The sequence below is a fragment of the Petaurus breviceps genome, unplaced genomic scaffold, assembly GCF_028583685.1.
Source record: "Petaurus breviceps papuanus isolate PSGF00001 unplaced genomic scaffold, PetGlider_PUasm1.0 229, whole genome shotgun sequence".
Taxonomy (NCBI): domain Eukaryota; kingdom Metazoa; phylum Chordata; class Mammalia; order Diprotodontia; family Petauridae; genus Petaurus; species Petaurus breviceps.
In genome coordinates, this window is record NW_027185903.1 from 24,761,949 (window position 1) to 24,780,556 (window position 18,608).

The window sequence follows — 18,608 nt, forward strand, 5'->3', positions numbered from 1 at the left end:
CCTCGTGAGTAATTTCCCTCTGCAATGGAGATCACCTGTTGCCACCACTTTTAACCTTTTAAGAGTGGACTAGGGCAGTGAGAGTTTTAAGTGATTTTCAGAGAGCCCCACGGTAATTATGGATCAGAACCTGCTTTTTCTTGATCCTTGGGCTAGATTCTGCACACTCCATAATACCAGTTCAGTGATAACAAAAGCATAGTACAAGTATGAAGAAGAAAAAGGTTTCTGTGCCCTTTGAATAACAAAGAAATTGTAAGTAGCCTAAGAGAATGATTCCATTTTATACAAGATTTCTTATTCTCCACCTTCAAGCATGTGCTTTCCTTATCACTAGGAAAGATTTCCTGGTGCTGTGTTGATGGCTAGAGTAAATGTCTCCTCTCCTTAGACATGCTTCATAGGAGAATACTGGAAACTCCCTGATAACAATACTCCTGATGTAACACTCTATCAATACTCTGTTGTTTTTTTTAAAATGCCTTTAAGGTAAAAAAAAAAAAAAACAACTAATTCTTAATTGTGCACTTTCACCTACTGTGCTTTACCCACAAATATGAAATTGGTTAAATCTAATTTTTCAAAGTCAACAGAATGTTACTTAAATATGTTGACAATCAGTTTTGAAGAAGGCTGAAATTATGTCAGCCTATACAGGGAAAATTATACTCAGTTGATAAATCTTCAAAAGCGTCTCTCCCTTTCACTTTTGTTTCTTTAAGATGTCAGCTTTAAATAACACAATGTCCACAAAAATATTTTTAAAACATGCTCTGGTTATGTTAAAAAAGAAAAGCCTTATTGTCCAATGATGAATAAGCAAAAATATAATTAGAACTATTTTGTGTGGAATGTGCCTTGAAATATAATTACATAATGAATAATCTCCATCTTGAAGCACTATACGGAAAAATGCCTTATTCCTCTCAGAGAAATATGAACCTCAGAACAAGAATGAAATATATGTTATTCTGTATAATCAGATGTGGCTTTTGTGTCATTTAGTTCTGCTTGAATTTGTAGTTTCAAAAAAGATTCAGTTGGGTGGAACTTGGAGAGGCAAGGGTGAATGACTGGAGCAAAAAACAAAATCAATAATAAAATTTCCCTTAAAAAGGAAAAGAAATACAACAAAATACAATTGATTTGTTGGGTCATTTTTCAGTAATGTCTAATTTTTCACGACCCCATTTGGGGTTTTCCTAGCAGAGATACTGGAGTGGCTTGCCATTTCCTTCTCCAGCTCATTTATACATGAGGAAACTGAGGCAAACAGGATTAAATGACTTGTCCAGGGTTACACAGGTAGTGTCTGAAGTCAGATTTCAACTCAGGATGAAGAGTTTTCCCAACTCTAGGCCTCAAACTCAATTCACTACACCATCTAGATAGATAAATAAATTACTAATAAATTTACTATGAGTCCTTTCACTAAATTCCAGCATTGTATAATTAACTAGCTATATGTGATCACTGACTAATCAATTTACCTCTCTGGATCTGTTTCCTCCTCTGTAAAAAAAAAAAAATTAAATTTAAATAAATTAAAATTTTAAAAAAGGAGTTGGATCAGGTCATCTCCAAAGTCCTTCTAGCTTTAAATCTTACTATTTTCTAAAATAAAACTTCACTGTAATTTTAAGCAAGTCAACTTTGAGACTTATGACTAGTCCATGAAGAGACTGATATCAATCTGACATTAAGCCTCGGGCTAAATTAGAACATTCTCAGAATCACCCAGTGGGTGTAAAAGCAGGAACTGCCTGTCATCAGTGTTAAAGTCTTATTTGCTATTGACTTTAGGTACAGGAGATGCCAAATAAAAAAGCAGCTCAAGAAAAATAAGCAAAACTTTCACTGAAAATAGCAAATCAGTGGAGCCGTTTCAGGGACATAAATCAAAATTTAATTCTCTTATCATTTCCTAAGTATAAATAGATGAAGAATCCTTTTAACTCCCAGTTAAGTACTTAGAGTAGGGAATCTAGGCAAACTGGGCTCATACGAGGCAATCAGATTAGCATGTAAATTATGTTCATCCTTTCCTGAAGCTTTCCCTCTGATACACAGGGAAATAACCTGGGATATATAGTTAGATTTCAGAGTGTCCATGAACCTGGAGGGAGGAGAAATTACATCTTTATTTTCATGTAACTCTTAACTGAAATTTATCATTTCCTTCAGTTATTTAAAAATATTGTGAGAAAGGGTCCATATACTTCACCAGACTGTCAAAAAGGTCCCACAACAACAAAATAAGTTAAGAATCGCTACATTAAAAGGGGATTAGATTTCCCCTGCTTGACCTAAAAGGTTTCCCCTGCATACCTCAAAGGGACTAGGAACAATGAGCAGCTGTCCTGGTGTTGGTGGCCGAAGGCGGCTTTGGTGGCATACTTTCAGTTTTACAGATAAGCTATTTTAGGATTTACTGGGTCCCTCTTTAGAGTAGAGGTCTTCAAAGGAAGGGGACTTGTTGGATATGTCATAGTGGATTCTTGATCATATACGACTTTAGAAAGGCTCTAATGACCTTTCTAATTAAGGTTTGTATTAAAAAAAAATCACATAATCATGTTGGGGGAAAAAAGCAGGTTTAGAACACCTACTTTATTAAACCAAATTAATAACAAGCAACAACCATCTTACTATGTCCCAGGCACTGTGTTAAGTATTAGGGACACAAAGAAAAAAATGAAAACCATCCTTGTCCTTGAGCAGCTTACATTCTAACGGGAGAGCCAATATATTAAAAAAAATAGGCATATGTAAGATGCTACAGAAGGGACGCACAGTGGCCTCAGAAGGGAAGGGCTCTGGCAGTTGGGAAAGACCAACAAAGGCGTTCTATCCAGAGGAGAAGGTCATTGTGAGACCTGACTCTTGGAGGAAGCCAAAGATTCTAGCAGGTGGGGATGAGGAGGATATTCCAGGCACTATGGACAGCCAGTACAAAGGCAAGGATAAGGGAGAGTGAGTGTCACGTGGAGAGCATTGCCAATAGGTCAGTGTGGCTAGACCAGGGGTGGGCAACCTGCAGCCTTGAGGCCACATGTGGCCTTCTAGGTTCTTGGGTGCCACCTTTTAACTGGGTCTAAGTTTTGCAGAACAAATCCTTTTTATTAAGGGGATTTGTTCTATGAACTTTGGATTCAAAGGGCCGTACTTGAGGACCTAGAAGGCCACATGTGGCCTTGACATCAAAGGTTCCCCACCCTTGAGCTAGATTGTAAAAAGGACAGGGAGTAAAGTGTCAAAAGACTGAGGTAGGGAGGGGCCAGATTATAAGGAGCTTTAAATGCCAAACAGAGGAGTCTGAGAAATTCCCTGGGTGCCAGTTTCAGATGGGTTCTTTAGATAAGACATCTTTAATATTCTCTGTCTTTAATGAAGGCCTCTAGCAGCTGTCTGATCACTGGCTATGATCTCACTTTGTAATAAAAACAAAGACATTGATTTGCCTTAAAATTAGTGCCAGAGTGTGGCTTTTCATTTATTGTGTAACTGTCTCTGCCTACTGTTTGCATAACTAGGAAGGGAATATCTTAAAGTTTTCTCTGTATTTGTAAAGGAAAACTTCACAATCAATACTTTGGAAAATGGCTAATACATTTCCTTCAGTTACATAGTAGATGGAAAAGCTAAGACCCAACCTGTTTTCACTTTCCTTTCCCTATGTATAATGTCTCCCTCCTCCCAGGGGAAAAAAAAAGAACCAGTGAATGTGATAGTTAAAAAAAGAGACAATAAAGCATATGTTATTCCAAGTTCCTTCTCCTTCACACTCAGAACTATTTGTGCATATACTAGGTCTCTATCCTCACCCTCATCTATCTAAGAAAATGACTCAACACCCAACTTTTTTTTTAAAAAGAGGTCAGACTAGTTTAAACAATCAGAATATATGAAATGTAGCTAGACCAAATAAATAGAGCAATAAAATTTAATATAAACTGATTTTTTACAACCAAATACTAAAAAAGCATAGCAATTGCAAACATTTTTCTTCACATTTAGAACCAATAAGTTGTTATACATGTAATAGGGACTTCAAAGCATCCCTTTCCCTAGTTTCAGACCAGTTTCTTGGGCAGAAGCTGTTGTTGAGAGAAAAGCTGATTCCACTCCTTTGCCCCCAATAACATCAGGAATTCTTTGAGCAGTAAACCCTGGAAGAAAAGATGGGACAGTGCATCCCACAGGCAAATAAAAAGGGATAGTATCAGAAGAGGGAGTGATTAGTATAATGAGACAGGGAGCCAGAGCAACTTTCTGAGTCTTTGTCTAAGTAAATAAAACCTATGCTGTATTTGAAGCTGTGTGTGCCTGAGTTCTTGGAAGGGGAAAACCACCTGGATGGTACTATCCCTGGAGGAATGACAGATACTGAAATTCCCAGGTTGCATATGAATAGAGCAGCCTGACATGTAAGTGGGTGGTCCCTAGAAGTGTCTGTATCATACCCTTACCTGTAGGTGCTCTTCCCAAAGGAATACAAATTTTGATTGCTTAAATCTCCCAAGATATCTGGGAGTTTACATTTCTTTCTTAAGGACCATGCCTTAAACCCAAATCACTCTGGCTTTCATGGACTGGCCAACTATAGGTCCCAGACCAAGTCTCACTTGTTCTTTGTTTGGGCCCTCATGGCTCAAAGTGAATGTAAACGGAAATTGTTTCTGTTTTGTTCAGAACCCTGAGAGTCTTTCCCTCCCAGATTGATTTTTTTTTTTTGGCTAGGTAAGAGGCCATTATTTGCCTCATTTCTTACCTAGCCTTAATCATTGAATGGGCATTTTCTCTGTCAAATTGAGACCTAAAGTCTTTACCTTAGCTTAAAAAGGCCAAGATCTCCCACTCCATCCAGGTCCATCTCCAGTTATCCTGATCTTTGTCTTGCCACTGGACCCAGATGGCTCAGGAAGAGAGAGTGAAGCTCTGACTTTGCACAGCCCTGCCTCACTTAAATCCAATTCACCTGCAAGTCATAGCATCACCTTCCTGATGTCACGGTCCTCTTTGAGACCAAAGGACAAATAATAAGGATAAAACCTCTAAAATAGGGGTTAGAAAAACATGGTTGGTCTTCAATTAAGCTAGAGGGTGTTTATTAAGTGCCTACTATGCTAGGGATTGAATGAATTGCAAAGATGAGTCAGGGAAGGTCCTTGTTCTCCAGGAGCCTACAATCTAGTAGGGGAGATAAGATATAACCACAAAGCTAAGTAAAAGTAAATCAATAAAAAAACATTATAAATATTTGGTGCTGGTAGTTATCGAGCCATAGAATAATATTTGTGTATTATCTGTGACTGATTTAGCATAGTTTCTTTCATTTTTGCCAATAAGTCATTAGGTAGTAAAAGAATGAAGCCCAAAATGGATCTAGAATTGAGCTCCACCACAGTTAGTACCCCAGACCTACTTTCTCTACTCTAACAAACTCAAATTTCAAAGAGCACTAGGTGGATCAGTGAACAGAACACTGGCCCTGGAGTCAGGAGTTCAAATCCATTCCTCAGACACTTAACACTTAACTAGCTGTGTGACTTTGGGCAAGTCACTTAACCCCAATTGCCCTCCAAAAAAGAAAAAAAAATTCTCAAATGTCTGTACTTTAAAGGTGAGTCTCACCTAATCAGATGGCACCTGCATCCCCTAGTATCTGGCATTTCCCAGACACTTGGGCCCAGTTTAAGCACCCCATTTTTCTACCTTTTAAAAATAGCTGGTGGGGCAGCCAGGTAGCACAGTGAATAAGAGCACCAACCTCAGTGTTGGGATGACCTGGGAATCGAATCCGGGCTCAGACACTTAGCACCCACCCAGAAACACCTGGACGTATAAGCTTGAGCAAGTTACTTAACCCCGATTGCTTTAAAAAAAAAAAAAAGATAGCTGGTGGCACAGAGGAGAGAGAACTGGGCCTGGAATCAGGAAGACCTGAGTTTAAACCCAGCCTAAGACACTGGATGGCCATGTGAGACCCAGGGGAAGTCACTTAAACGTCTGTCTGCCTCAGATTCCTCTAATGTAAAATAGAGATAATAATAGCACCTATTTCCCAGGGTTGCTGTAAGCATCAAATGAGATAATATTTATAAATAAAGCTTAGCACAGTGCCTGGCACATAGTAAGTACTATGTAAATGCTTATTCCCTTTCCTTTCTCCCATCTTTCCATCCTGATCTAATCACAGGAGACAAACTATTGTTGAGCAGAACTTTTCACTCAAAAATATAGGGCAGAAGTAAACAGAAGAAAACAAAAGTATATAAACACAGCTTAGATTACAAAAGTATAAATGCAGGCAGTGATTTTTCTCCTAATAAATTCAATTTTGGTCTCTTCCACGTTAGACTTTTTTCTTTTTACCCAGGTTTTCAAACTTGTCACTGGGTGCCTCCTTCCTCCCTCTATTCCCAAAGGATGGTGTTGGCTCTGAATTGGCCCACTTCTCAGCCTCAGTCATACAATGACTCATTATTTGTTAAGTGTGCTCATCTTTACCTGCAAATGATACCTTTAATCCAAATCCTTTAGTTCAATCCACTAGGGAGAGGACAAAATCTGGTACCCACACCAGTCAGAATTCACTACCTTTGATAATTTAGTCAGAGGGATGAAATAGATGACTCAGTTTTCCTTCCAGCCCAGTAATTCACCTGTAGAAGTTTTCTCAACACTCTTGTAAACCTGGTCATGAAATAATAGGTGATGGTGTCATCCACCTTCTATTCTGTACTCATGTGTTTTATTATCTTTTCCTCCTACTAATGAGCAAGTTTTTCATTGCTCAATATTTTCAGAAAGGTTTTCAAAGAAATATAAAGAGAGATTTTTCTGTTTTGGATTGCCAACTCTAAAAATAGACTGACATAGGAGATGACAGAATCTCCTTCCTCCTAGATTTTAATGGATGGCAATATCTTGGTAAGATATGGTTGTACAGTGTTTCAAGGGTCAAGAAATGATGAGATTTTATTCCTCTGGTTCTATTAACAATGGAATAATAAAATCCACATAAGAGAGATTGAAAAATTGAAAGTGTTTACATATAATTGGGGAAAAAAATAAAATACTAAATTTTTTAAAATTAAAAATAGAAGAGGGAAGAATGTGACAGAGAAAGAAGACACAATGTTTAGAGCTATTGTAATAGATATGAAGTTCTTTCTTAGGGGGAAATAAGTCCCTCTGAGAAAGAAGTAGCTCCTTATGTTCCAAGGAATGATTCTTTGAATTCCCAAGTACTACTAGGAGAAAGGTTATCCCTTAATGGTCATAGGAAGAAGACATGATGAGTTGGTAACTCTCTGTTGAGGAATATCAAGGTAGCCAAGTGTAGAGATGAATTGAATAGAGAGTTCAGGTGTTTTCCCAGGGCATGTATCCAATAAATTGACAATCTCCAAAGACTTGCCAAAACTACAAACCCTACCCACTCCTGGTGATTCATGTAGGGATAAATGGTACTGCCAGAAAGAACCCAGCAAACATTGTTAGAGATTATGCAATTCTAGATGAGAAACTGAAAACCTTATTAAAGGCAGGGATTTCAGATGAGAAAAGCAGATTTGGGAAGCAAGGGCAGGTAAAGGGAGATTAAAACAAAAGAGGGGCATAATGCTACAAAATTAGTGTAAAAAGTGGTAACGATCAGATGATGCACATTATAATGCTAAGAACAACAACAAAAAGGGCCTTTTAAAAAACTCTATATTAGTATGACTAATCAGAGAAGACTCAGACATCTCAATTGGATATGTCAAAGATAAACTAGGTATAAATAAGTCCTTGATTACAGGGGCTTTGGGTCACCAGATGAAAGCAGATGATATCACACAGGAAATACCCTGTAATTGGTTAAAGAGAATTATTCGTTCCCCACAGAGATAATATATAAAAAAACAACAAGCCAGTTCAGAGCCATTTAATTGAGTGGTGGTCAAATCCAGTTGGAAAGGACTCCTGAGAAGAAATTGCCTTTGCTGGGTAAGGGATGAAAAAAGTGTTCTCTTTCTCTCCAGTCTTTCCTGCAATGCTTGTTGTGATAGCCTGATGAGAGCAGGGTAATTAAAGTCTGTGTTAGTTTGGGGAAAATAAGAATAGAGGGGAAGACACAGATATGAGAGAAAATGCTAAGGTAGAATCACCAGGACTTGGTAAACTATACAATAAATGGTAATACACAGACAAAATATAATGAAATTAGAAAGAGGAGCAGATTAAAAGGGAAACTGATCATCACCATTTAGAATCAGATGCCCAAAAAACATCCAGGGGATAGATGTCCTATGTCCTATAGGCAATTGAAGATATAGGTCACAGATCAAAAAAGATGTCACTACTAAAAAGATAAATATAAAGCTATGAGAATGAATTTGTTTAACAAAGGAAAGCATGTTGAAAGAGAAGATCACAGACTATAACAGCTAGAAGGGACCTCATAGACAGGGATGTGCTAGAGCCAGCTCAGAGCAGCAAATCAGTTCTTAAATTATCAGTGTGAACAGGTATGCCTTGAAAATTGCAAATACTACAAATCAGGACTTGCTTTATGGTTTTGTTGATTTTCTAGACTTAAAAAAAGTGATGGAGAAAATGTTAATAGTGTAGATTAAACTTAAAAGCATGTTACCCAAACAATTTTTCTAAGAACTTGATTGTTAAACATTTACCAGCACACCCTTGCATACAGATCATCTAGACCAGGCCCTTTGTTTCATAAATGAGGAAACTGAAGCCCAAAGAGGGAATACCTTGTATTCTTGGTCTCCTGAGTTCAGTCCAGGACTCTTTCTAACTAAACAATTCTGCTTCAAGAGAAGGCTCAAGAGAAAATATTAAGGAATACTCACAAAGGTCAGAGGGTGTGGTTAGAAAGATAGGAAGAGAGCCAAGAGATTATAATGTCTTTGAAGTCAGCAAAGTAGACTATACAATAGGAAGGCTTAGACAAGAGCGTTGAATATTGTTGAGAAATCAATGAGCATGAAGACTTGTAAAAAAAAATTGGATCCAGTGATTGTGACATTATTAGTGACATCTGACAGGGCAATTCCAGTATAAGGCATATGTAGAAACCAAAGTGCCAGAGGTTGACAGGAAAGTAGGAAGAAGTAGAATGTAAGCTCAGTGAGGGCAAGGACTATGTTTTACTTTGTCTTTTGGCACAGAATACTTAATAAATGCTTATGGAATTGAATTGTACTGAAGTTGAGGCACTGTGTATGGACAAATGTTTCAAAAATTTTAGCAGTGAACATGGTTAATATGGAAATATGTTTTATATGACTTCACGTATATAGTTGATTTTATATTGCTTGCCTTCTCAATGAGTGGGGGAGGGTCAGGAGGAAAGGAGAGAATTTGGAATTCAAAATTTTAAAAAATAGATGTTAAAAATATTTTAGAACAATTGTAGCAGTGAAATTGAAAAGAGCATGAGGTGTCAGTCTAAAGGAATCTAAGGGCAAAGAAAGGCATTTTTTAGGATTGGGGAGAGCATGTAGGTAGATGGGAAAATAGAAGATGGAAATGAGAAAATGACCTGCTGAAACAAGGTGCTGGAGGAAGGCATCAAGGATGCACTTAGAGAAAATAGAGATAGGAAAAGAGGAGGAACACTTCTATGTCCAGAGAGAAGGAAGAGATAGTGGATAATGATGCTAAGACATTTTAGGAATGCAAGAGGAGAGTTGAAGAAGCACATTTCACATAACTTTTAGTCTCCTCAGTGAAGGAAGAGACTAAGTCATCTGCTATAACAAGGGAAGCTGGGGGGTAGCTAGGTGGTGCAGTGAATAGAGCACTGGCCCTGGAGTCAGGAGGACCTGAGTTCAAATCCAGCCTCAGACAGTTAACACAAAAAACTAGCTGTGTGACCTTGGGCAAGTCACTTAACCCCAACTGCCCCTCCAAAAAAAATAGCAAAAACAATGGAAGCTGGCAGTGTGCATGGAACAAGAGGAAAGAAGAAAAATTTTGGTATAGTCAGTCAACAAACTTTCAACTAAGCACCAGATTAATAAATATTATTAAGGATAGAGTAGGATTGTCAAACACCAGTGAAGACCCAGATGAAGTTATATACCACAAAGATGATGTAGAGATTGAATTGACAAGACTGGGCAACTGATTATATATGGAGAGAGAAATAGAGGAAAGGGTCCAGAATAACAGAAATCTTAAGACTGGAGCCCTGAGAGAAAGGTGGTACCTATCATCAGCAGTAAGCCTATTTGTAGCTGCTAACTGCATCTTGATCTATTCCCTTACACCCCATCCTGATACCTGGTATGAGATGGCCTCTGCCCTGAAAGATCAGAAAATGCATCTAGAGTTAACTGCTGCTGGTCAACCTTTGTTGACATTTCTGTTTTTCTGGACTTTAAGGCATATATTTATTACTGAAGGCTTATTTTAGTGATTATGATAATGTATATGAAAACTATTAGCTTTAGCAAAGAGTACTTTCCAAATTCAAAGTTTCTCTTGATCTTTAAAATGAATGCATTTTCCCATATTGGAAGTGGGATGCAAAAAATAAGAGAGTGATCTATGCAGTCATCCTCATTAATCTCTCAAATACAAGGGGCTGTAAAACTACACTAGAAAGTTGACACTAAATTTTATAAAATCATCAATTACTTTTTTTTCCCACTAGACTAAGAAGTCTTCACATATATTAATAAGTGTTTACTGTGGTGAACTTCAACTGATACCTTTAGCAGATTCAATTTTATCATAAATTTGCATTGCTAATATCACAGCTTTTTAAAAAAGGAACTTCACAATAGGGCATGTGCAATATGTATAGACAAGCATTATAAATATCTCTGGAATGACCAATTAGCTTGATTTTTCACATATAAAAAGAGTAGCTTATACTTTATCTAGATTGTAAACTTTTATTGGAAGTACTCTTCATTAACATAAAATTTGGACAAAAATGTCTAATAAAACATCTCTAGTGCTTGGATATTTATGCTACCTTTGAATAAACTCCATAAAAGAAAAACAAATACCCCAAATTTCAGTTCATAAAAATGACAATCTAAGAACAGAAAGTATATGATTTTTTTCTTCTTCTCTTTTTAAAGATTCTCTAGGTTCTGAGTTTTATGCATTGGGTGAGACAGTTTAAAAAAGGCAGTCACATAATAAGAGAATGTTTTAATCTCAAAGATGAATGTATAGGACAATAAAAGCAAGGTAGTGATAAGCATGTGCTGAGTGTTTAAAGAGAATCTAAGACTCAAGAATATTCAGAATACATTTCAATATCCAACTGATGACAGATTTTTCTTTTTACACAAGAAGAAAATTTCTTTTCCTGCGTCAGTGATGGTATCCTGATGCTCAGTATTAAAATTTCATTTGTATCACTCCAAGCATCAGGATAATATTTTAACTCAGTCTTCAAAAACTCATCTAGTAAATAAGTAATTTTGTTAGTGTAAAATAAGAGAATTAAGTTTTCATATTTTGTATTACACTACAGAGAAATAGCACTGCATTACTAAAAAGTAACAGAGTATAATTTAACTGTATTGCCTTCAAGTAGTAAGTTTCAGTAAGCACACATACTATGATTTTTTTAATCATAGTATTAAAAATATTAAATCCATAAGATGTTTTAAAATGGAAAAATACTTTAAACTTGCTGATTCTATTTTGGTTTTGCCTCTTATTAACGATCAAAGAAGCTGCTCATTGGAAAATATTGTGTAGAGTGAAAAGGTCACATTTTCTTCTTGAATAGGATGTGGGAAACCTCCTGATACAATGCAAGAGAACTTGTTCTGGACTTTGGGCACCCAGGTTAAAATAATGCCTCTTATGCTTACCCTGTATTTAGCATAGTGCTTAGCACACAGTAGATACTTAATAAATGTTTACTGACTGATTGATTAACTGTGTGACTTCAAACAAGTGCTATAAATTCCTTGGGTCTCAGTAGCCTCATCTGGAAAATAAGTTCGATTAGATGTCCTCTAAGGTCCCTTCCAACTTTAGATCTATGATTCAGCCATCAGGAACATGAGGTTTTGAAGGCTGGGAATGAAAGTAAACATATTCATTTCATAAAATTCACCTTCAACAAGTATAGAGCCAAATCAATGATTCAACAGTTGAAAAAGAAATGTTAAAAAACCAGATTCTCAAATCTTGATAATTAACTCATTAAAGTCAAAGTGTCCAATTAAGTCATAGTTACTGGTCATACATGAATACTTAGATATTTCAATGGATTTGTGATTTTTTTCTCTTTGGGAGATCCCTCCCACAATGAAGACAGCAATCCCTCCATACCTTCCCATCCTGAACAATTCTTATCCATGTCTTTCCATAAACCCTATTAAAAAGATATTATATTATTACAATTATATATATTATAATACTTAATATTAATCTTCAGCAAAGGACATACATCCAGGTCACCTTAATAGCTGAACTAGATTCAATTCAATAAACAATAAGTCGACAAACATGTATAAATTGTATTATGTATATATATATATATATATAAGTGCTTTGGTTTAAACCAGATATACAAATATAAGAAATAATATGGTCTCTGCCCTCAAGGAGTTTTATTCTATTACATAAATATACTTTAATACCTCAATAGATCAATGATCTAAGTGATGAGTGTAGTCTGTCAACTCTTACAGATTACAATCCAGCATTTTATCTTGGGTAATTCTTGCCTGTATTCTCCCTTAAGTCCTCTGAAGATGATGTGTTCAATCACTGAAGAATAGAATGGCCAAGGAGCAATTAAGGGTCCAGAGGAGAAGAGAGCATGAACTTCTAGTAGACCCACTCTATGAGGTTGTGGCTTTCCTTTAGATATCTTATTGATGGTTTTAGATAGATACTACTTATCATTTTAAGGAAAGCTCCATTTATTTCTATTCTTTCTAGTATTTTTAATAGGAATGGATGCTATATTTTGTCAAAAGCTTTTTCTACATCTATGGAGATAATCATATGATTTCTGTTGATTTTGTTATTACTATGACCAATTATGCTGATAGTTTCCCTAATAGTAAACCATCCCTGCATTCCTGGTATAAATCCCACCTGGTCATAGTTCTTGTGATGCATTGCTATAATCTCTTTGCTAGTGCTTAAATAAAACAGGGTTAGGGTTATTAAATAGGGTTAGGGTTATTAAATAAAGCACTAGAAAAGAGATTACAGCAATTAGGAAAATTGGTCTGCAGTTTTCTTTCTCTGTTTCAGCTCTTCCTGATTTAGGTATTGACACCATGTTTGTGCATTAAAAGGAATCTGGCAAAATTCCTTCTTCACCTATTTTTCCAAATAGTTTATATAGCATTGGACTTAATTGTTCTTTAAATGTTTGGTAGAATTCACTTGTGAATCCATTTGGTCCAGGGATTTTTTTTCTTAAGGAGTTCATTGATGGTTTGTTCAATTTCTTCTTCTCAAATGGGGTTATTTAAATATTCTATCTCCTTTTCTGTTAATCTGGGAAATTTCTATTTTTGCAAATATTCATCCATTTCACTTAGGTTGTCAGATTTATTAGAATGCAATTGGGAAAATAACTCCTAATTATTGTTTTAATTTTCTTTTATTGGTGATGAAGTCGCCTTTTCATTTTTGATACAGGTAATTTGGTTTTCATCTTTCTTTTTAAAAATCAAATAAACTAATAATTTATCTATTTTTTCATAAAACCAGCTTAGTTTTATTTATTAATTCAATAGTTTTCTTACTTTCAATTTTATTAATCTCTCCTTTGATTTTTGAGATTTCCAACTTGCTGTTTAATTTGTTCTTTTCCTAGCTTTTGTTTTTAGTTGCATGCCCAATTAATTGATCTGCTCTTTCTCTATTTTATTTATGTAAGTACTCTGAGATATAAAATTTCCCCCAAGTACTGCTTTGGCTGCATCCCATAAATTTTGGCATATTGTCTCATTGTTAGCACTCTCTTTAATGAAATTATTGATTGGTTCTCTGATTTGTTTTTTTTCCCACTTAATAGTACTTTATTTTTTCCAATTACATGTAAAGAACATATTCAACATTCATTTTTATACGTTGACTTCCAAATTTTTTCTCTCCTTCCATCCCCTCCCCAAGATGGTAAGCAATCTGACATATGCTATATAAGTACAGTCATATTAAATATATTTCCCCATTATTCATGTTGTGAAAAAAGAATCAGAACAAAAGGGAAAAACCATGAAAGAAAAAAAGAGAAAATAGTATGCTTCAATCTGCACTATGACTTGTTCTCTGACTCACTCATTTTTTAGTATTTGATTATTTAGTTTCCAATCAAATTTTTTTGCTTTTTTTTTTTTTTTTTTGCTTTCTGGAGGGCAATTGGGGTTAAGTGACTCACATGGCTAGTTTTTGTGTTAAGTGTCTGAGGCTGGATTTGAACTCAGATTCTCCTGACTCCAGGGCTGATGCTCTATTCACTGTACCACTTAGCCACCCCTCCAATTAATTTTTAATCTATCTTTCCATGACCTTTTATTAAATGTAATTTTTATTGCATCATGATCTGAAAAGAATGTGTTAATTTTTCTGCCTTTCTAAATTTGATTGTGAGGTTTTATATCCTTAAACATGGTCAGTTTTTGTGTAGATGCCATGTACCACTGAGAAAAAAAGGTATATTCCTTCCTATCCTCATTGAATTTTCTCCAGAAGTCTATCATATCTACCTTTTCTAAAATTCCATTTACCAACTTTCTTCTTTCTCATTTATTTATGGTTAGGTTTATCTAGTTCTGAGAGGGAAAATTGAGGTCCCTAACTAGTATAGTTCTACTGTCTATTTTTTCCTGTAACTCATTTAACTTCTCCTTTAGAAATTTGAATTCTATACCATTTGGTGCATATATGTTTAGTATTGGTGTTACTTTTATCATCTACTGTACCTTTTAGCAAGATGTAATTTCTTTCTTTGTTTCTTTTAATTAGATCTATTTTTGTTTTGTCTGAGCTCATGATTCCTATTCTTGCTTTTTTTTGTCAGCTGAAGCATAATATATTCTGCTCCAACCTTTTACCTTTATTCTGTGTGTCTCTTTGCTTCAAATGTGCTTCTTGTAAACAATGTATTGTAGGGTTCTGGGTTTTAATCCACTCTGCTATCCACTTCCATTTTATGGGTGAGTTTATCCCATTCACATTCACAGCTATGACTACTAACTTTGATTCCTTTGCATCCTATTTTTCCTGTTCATATTTTTTTTCTCTCTTTCTCCTTTCACCCTGTACCCCCTCACCAGTGTTTTTTGTCTGACAGCCACCTCCCTTAATCTGCCCTCCCTTCTATCAGCCTCCCACCCTCATTTTATTCTTCCCCTAAGATAGATTTCTATACTCAACTAAGTGTGTATGTTATTCCCTCTTTGAGCCAAATCTGATGAGAGTAAAGCTCAAATAATGCTCACACCCTCTCTTTTTTTCCTCCGTTATAATAGGACCTCTGTGCTTCTTCATGCGTTATAATTTACTCCATTCTGCCTGTCTTCTCCCAGTGCAATTCTCTTTCTCAGCCCTTAATTTTTGTTATATCATCCTATCAAAATCAACTCATAACTGTACCCTCTGTCTATGTATATTCCTTCTAACTGCCTTAATAGAGTTACAATTCTTAATAGTTACAAATCTCATGTTCCTGTATAGGGATGTAATCTTATTGAATAATGAATTTTTTCTTTTCCATTTACCTTTTTATTCTTGAATCTTATATTTGAAAACAAAATTTCCTTTTAGCTCTGGTCTTTTCATCAACAATGTTTGAAAACTCCCTATTTCATTGACTATCCATTTTTGTCCCTGAAAGATTATGCTCAGTTTTGCTGGATAGTTGATTCTTGGTTGTAATCCAAGCTCCTTTGCCTTCTAGAATATCATATTCCAAACCCTCTGATACTTTAATGTAGAAACTGCTAAATCCTGTGTAATACTGACTATGACTCCTCAATACTTGATTTGTTTCTTTTTGTAGTATTTTCTCCTTGCTATTTACATTAAGAAAGGCCAGTTCCAGTTAGGCATTGTTACTTCCTTTCTCTCTTCCTTCCTCCTCTCCCTCTGTCCATATAGGGAATCAATCATACAGTTACAAAAGAGTACTCTGCTCAAAGGAATATAAATTTTGATCACTGAACCCTCAAAAAATATCTGGGGGTTTACAAGCTAGATTTATTTCTTAAGGACCATGCCTTTAACCTGGCTCTCATTGACTGGCCAACCATATGTACCAGCCTAAGCCTCACTTGGTCATTATTTGGGGCCTGATGGCTCAGAGTGAGTGTAAATAGCAATTGGTTTCATTTTGGCCAGAAATCCTGAGGGTTTTCTCCTCCCACATTAATTTTTTTTTGACAAGGTAAAAGAGACCATCCTTTGCCTTATTTCTTATATAGTCTTAATCACTGATAGGGCATTGCCTCAGTAAAACTGAGCCTGGGAAAGATCTTAACTTAAAAAGGTCAAATTCTTCCACTGCATTCTGGGCCATTTCCAGTTGTCTTGCCACTGGACCATCTGGCTCCAGAGGAGAGAGTCAGGCTGGTGACTTTGCACAACCTTCCCTCACTTAAATCCAATTCACTTGCAAGTCATAGCATCACCTTCCTGATATCATTATCCTCTTTGAGAATGAAGGACAAACAACACTAACAACGATAATTTTCTTATTGACCTGGGGATTTGGGAATTTAGCTATAATATCTCTGGAAGTTTCATTTTGGTATCTCTTTCAGGACATGATTGATTGGTAGATTCTTCAATTACTATTTTACTGTCTGGTTCTAGGATATCAGGGCAGTTTTCCTCAATAATTTCTTGAAAGAGGCTGTCCAGGCTCTTTTTTTGATCATGGCTTTCAGGTGGTCCAATGATTCTTAAATTATCTCTCCTGGGTCTATTTTCCAGATCAGTTGGTTTTCTTCCCTTTTTTTTCATTCTTTTGATTTTGTTTGATTCTTTTTTTTTTCAAAAATAATTAATTAATTTGCAACATTCAGTTACATAAGCTTTTGAGTCCAAAATTTTCCCCCACTCCTTCTTCTCCCCTCTTCTTTCCCATGGCAGCGTGCAATCTGATATAGGTTCTATAAATACCTTCACATTAAACATTAGTCAAGTTGTAAAGAAGGACTATAACCAACGGAATGAACAACAAGAAAGAAGGAACAAAACAAAAAAAAAGAGCAAGTAATTTGCTTCAATCTGCATTCAGACTCCATAAATCTTTCTCTGGATGCAGATAGACTTTTCCATCATGAGTCCTTTGGAGTTGTCTTATAACCTTGCATTGCTGAGATGAGCCCAGTCTATCAAAGTTAGTTATGCCACATATGATGTGTCTGTAACTGTTTACAATGTTCTCCTGGTTCTGCTCCTCTTATTCAGCATCAGTTTATATAAGTCTGTCTGATCTTCATTTCTTATAACACAATAGTATTCCATTACATTCATATACCACAACTTGTTTAGCCATTCCCCAATTGACAGACATTCCCTTGATTTCCAATTCTTTGCCACCACACAAAGAGCTGCTGTAAATATTTTTTGTACATACGTTTCCTTTTCCCACTTGTATGATCTCTTTGGGACACAGCCCTAGAAGTAGTATTACTGAATCAGAGAGTATCCACATTTTTATATCCCTTTGGGCACAGTTCCAAATTGCTCTCTAGAACAGTTGGATCAGTTCACAACTCCACCAACAATGCATTATTGTTCCAATTTTCTTACATCTTCTCCAATATTTATCATTTCCCTGTTTTGTCATGTTAGCCAATCTGACTGATGAGGTGTGGTACCTCAGAATTGTTTTGATTTGAATTTCTCTAATTAATAGTGATTTAGAGCATTTTTTCTTATGATTATAGATATCTTTAATTTCTTCCTCTGAAAACTACCTGTTTATATCCTTTGACCATTTATCAATTGGGGAATGACTTGTATTCTTATAGATTTGACTCAGTTCTCTACATATTTTAGAAATGAGGCCTTTATCAAAGACACTGGTTATAAAAATTCTGTCCCAATTTTCCATTTCCCTCATAATCTTGGTTACATTGGCTTTGTTTGTACAAAAACTTTTCAATTCAATGCAATCAAAATTATCCATTTTGCATTTTATAATGCTCTTTATCTCTACTATAGTCATTGACTACTGTGTCTTATGTACTGATTGTGTTTGATTTTTGATGTCTCATAGAGTCATTAGCTTCCACTAAGGGAATTATTTTCTTCAGTTAGCTTTTGTAACTCCTTTTCCATTTGGCCAATTCTGCTTTTTAAGGGGTTGTTTTCTTTTTCTATTTTTTGTGCTTCCTTTTCCAAGAAATTGACTCTTTCTTATGATTCTCTTGAATAATTCTTCTTTTCCCAATTTTTTCTTCTACCTCTCTTTCTTGATTTTTAAAATCTTTTTTGAGCTTTTCAGGGAGGACTTTTTGGACCAATTCACATTTCTCCTTGAGGCTTTGCATGTAGACATTTTGACATTGTTGTATTTTTTTGAGTTTGTGTTTTGATCTTCCCTGTCACCATAGTAGTGTTCTATGGTCAGGGCTTTTTTGGTTTCC